The sequence below is a fragment of the Octopus bimaculoides genome, unplaced genomic scaffold, assembly GCF_001194135.2.
Source record: "Octopus bimaculoides isolate UCB-OBI-ISO-001 unplaced genomic scaffold, ASM119413v2 Scaffold_179596, whole genome shotgun sequence".
NCBI classification, from domain to species: domain Eukaryota; kingdom Metazoa; phylum Mollusca; class Cephalopoda; order Octopoda; family Octopodidae; genus Octopus; species Octopus bimaculoides.
In genome coordinates this window covers 1-3,818 of record NW_026418090.1, presented here as the reverse complement: position 1 = coordinate 3,818, position 3,818 = coordinate 1, and the positions used below count along the sequence as shown (strand labels likewise).

General features: G+C 36.5%; 1 long non-coding RNA gene across 1 annotated transcript; it reads left to right on the top strand.

Annotated features, from left to right (window-relative positions):
• Positions 1-7: 7 nt before the first annotated feature.
• LOC106881930 (uncharacterized) lies at positions 8-3,659 on the top strand. The gene is made up of 3 exons (XR_001410922.2): positions 8-91; positions 231-364; positions 3,441-3,659. It is a non-coding gene; the product is annotated as an uncharacterized LOC106881930 (long non-coding RNA).
• Positions 3,660-3,818: the final 159 nt, after the last annotated feature.

Genomic DNA, 3,818 nt, shown 5'->3' with positions numbered 1-3,818 from the left:
ATAAATAGTTGCCCAAGTGCCTGGAACCTGAAACCAATCTGGTTACAAAGGGAATATAAGAACACAGCCAGACCTGAGTTTGTAACGTTATGTATGTATATATATATATATATATATATACACACACACACACACACATATGTGTATATGTGTATAAAAAGTTGACCTAAATAATTCAGACACCTAGCCTTTAAATTATTTTACTAAGTTTCCCCTTCTTCTTCTTACAGGAAATGGACCTTCTGCAATTTGTTTATCTTTCCTTCTGTCTGGATACCGTCCTTACTACAATGGATTGCTTCATTCAGTGCCATTCTTAGAAGAAAAGCTCAAAGGTTTAAAAGGGAAATCAGTTGTTGAATCCGTAAGTATCTAATGGTTATCTCTAATATACTTACTTTCATGCTGAGTAATGAGAGAGAGAGTATGGCACTGTTTTTCCTCTGCATTGAACATCTAAAATGAAGTTGTGGCAGCAGTGGTGATGGTGGTTTCAACCAGCAATAAGTGACCAGGATAATCATAATGACAACATAACATTCTAAGCTGGATTTCACAAACTCATACAAGACCACAGTTGTACAAGATAGAATATAGACTATTAGATATGTTATGTTATGTCCACCGCTACCACCTGACAACCAGTGTTGGTTTGTTTATATCCTCATAACTTAGCGGTTCAGCAAAAAAGACATATAGAATAAGTACCAGACTTAAAAGATAAATGCTGGGGCCAGTCTACTTGACTAAATCCTTCAAGGTGATGCCCCAGCATGGTTGCAATTGAATGACTAAATCAAGTAAAAGATAGAAAGAAGGGAGGTTATACCCTTAACCCTTCACTGGGCCTGTGGAGCTGCTGAGAGTGAGGGAGGGAGAGGTATCACCAAACAGAAGACTTAGACCAAATACTTGCAATGTAGTGGACTCTCCTTAAGGTACCTTCGGAGCCAGGTGGTGATGTTGAACTGGGAAACAGATTAAGTCTACCACCTGAGTCAGCCATATATATATATATATATATATATATATGACAGGCTTCTGCACAGTTTTCATCTATTAAATTCACTTGCAAGGTATAGTAGAAGACACTTGCCCAAACTGCCATGCAGTGGGACTGAACCCAAAACCATGTGGTTACAAAACGAGCCTAGGACTCTAAGAATAACCTCAAGACTCTAAGAAATAGATGAAGGTCTGTCTATATCAGTAATAAAATCCAAGAGAGTTTGTAGGTTTCAATAAATTTAACAACTGAGTAAAGTCAAATGTCCTTCAAACTCTCTTGGATTTTAGTAGTCTATTCTTTGGACAGTTATGATATGTACCAATAACAGTTTTAAAAAATGTATTAGTTCTTGACATCAACTGCATTTCTATTGGGTTCTTATCAGGTCAGCTTCCAAATTGGCTCTAGGCTGGCCTAGTATGGCTCTGAAATTTACTGTTACCTTCGAAAACCTTTAATTAAGTCTTCAGGTTTCACAAATCAACAGTTTTTGTTTTTTGGGGTTTTTTTTTTTCAAAACTGAACAAAGTGTTTTGTTTGGTGTGGTGAGCATTCCAGATTAACCATTAACCACATCATGATGTGTTAACTAACTCAATTTGTAAACAGTAAACAGTGTAGTAATTTTCACAATAGCACTGTTAAAAATAAGCAACATAGACATGGTAAATTAATCTGAAGCTACAATGATTCACATCGGAGCACTTAATAATCGAATTATTTAGTTAGCGGCATTAACAGAGCCACATTTAACCATAGAACTTTTCAGAGACCGAATGTATGTAACTACCTACCAGTTAGCTTGATTAACCTGTCTTCTTGTGTTGTCTCTATCTTTTCACCATTTTGGTCTAACACCTATTAATCAACCACATAACAAATAACATTATATAAAAAGAAAACAAATTAGTGTCTGGCAGAAGTGGGTAGTGAGGAAGCAGGTTTTTTTTTTTTTTGTTGTTTGTTTTGTGACAACAACAAAAGTTCAAATCATGTGGCTAGTTGAGCCATCAGTTAATTTTATCAACACATTAGATAGAATACCTCTAGTACACACATACACACTGCTACCACTAGCCACTCTACACAACTAATTTATCTTAACAAGTTGTTTTGTTTGTTTGTTTTTGTTTTTTAATAACATGGTGTATGTGTACTTTGTTTGCTAGATTTCACCCCAAATTTGGCACATTTTCACAAGAACAACACCAAGAAAGAAAGAGAAGTTGACAATTGTCATACTTTCCATATAACTGGTTATTAATGAAGTTGAATGCTGGACACCAAGTTGACTTCAATAAAAATAACTGGGTTACATTTGTTGAAATGCATTGTGGGAAAATTTTTCACTGACAGAAGTGTATAGCTGATACAAAATAACTGGTTGAGGAAATTTATTTCAAAAGAAATAAAGGAAAAAAAGAGACCAGTTTTGTCCGATAATGATGAAAAATATTTGTGTTGATGATGATGATAGTTTTTTTCTCACGTGGACATGAAGCCAAACATTTGTTGGGAGATGCTATTCAATTAAATTGACCCTAATACTTGAGTGGTACTTAATTTTATCAATCCTAGAAGGATAAAAGGCAGAGTTGCTCTCAGTAGGATTTGAACTAAGAATGTAAAAAGTTACAACTAAATACCACAAGGCATTTTGTCCAATGCTCAAATAATCCTGCTAGTCCTCTTCCTAATAATAATAATAATCCTTTTTATTATGGAACATTGCTGTACTCGAGAAGAGCTACCTACCACATCAGAATTAAGATCCTAAGATGAAGATAGCACATAAAAAGCATTGGTGTGGATGCTGGCATCACATAAAAAGCATTGGTGCTGGTACCCCATAAAAAGCACACTGGTGATGGTACCATGTAAAAAGCACTCGGTACAATCTTTCGAGTGGCTAGTGTTAGGAAGGGTATCCATCCATAAAAATCAAGCCAAAACAGACTCATGGACCTGGTGCGGCCCCTGCCTTGCCAATTTTTGTCACGCTGTCCAACCCATGCCAGCATGGAAAATGGACATTAAATGTTGGTGATGATGATATGGGCACAAGGCCTGAAATTTTATGGGCAGGGGTTAGTTGATTACATTGCCCCCCCCCCCCCAGCGTTTAACTAGTACTTATTTCATCGACCCCAAAAGGATGAAATGCAAAGCCAGCCTTGGCAATATTTGAACTCGGAATGTAAAGAGCTAGCAGAAATGTCACTAAGTATTTTGTCTAATGCTTTAGCAGTTCAGCTAATCTATCACTCAAGCCATGGCAGCACTATGCAATTTATTTAAAACTATTAAATATCAACATATAAAAAACCCAAGTAGAGAAATGTCAATGAACCTAAATTCAGATTTGATCCAAAATCCATTTATTGTTTACAGGTTATATGCCATTTATCTTTTTATTTCCTTACATTTCTAGGATCTATATGATTTAGCCCAAGGACTTGAAGGACGTTCACTGAACCCTGTTGCTGTTCTGTTTGATCATATGTTACACCCAGATGCTGATCATGGCGCACTAAATCCCTCTCTGCTGACATGGGTATATGACAGACAGCATGAAATCCCACACCTTGTTCTAGGAAAATGGTCACCCGGTGGTTCATGGCAGGTTAGTTGAATTATTATTGAACTTCATAGGTAATTGGAAGAGACAAGCATTTACCATGCAGAGAACTCCCATGTGGTCAAATCAGATGCAAGTTTTTACTTATAATCTGTCTGAGTTGTTCCACAAGTGAGTTCTCCAGTAGTGCAATTCACCAATGTAAGCATGAGACCGATAGAATAAGTAACA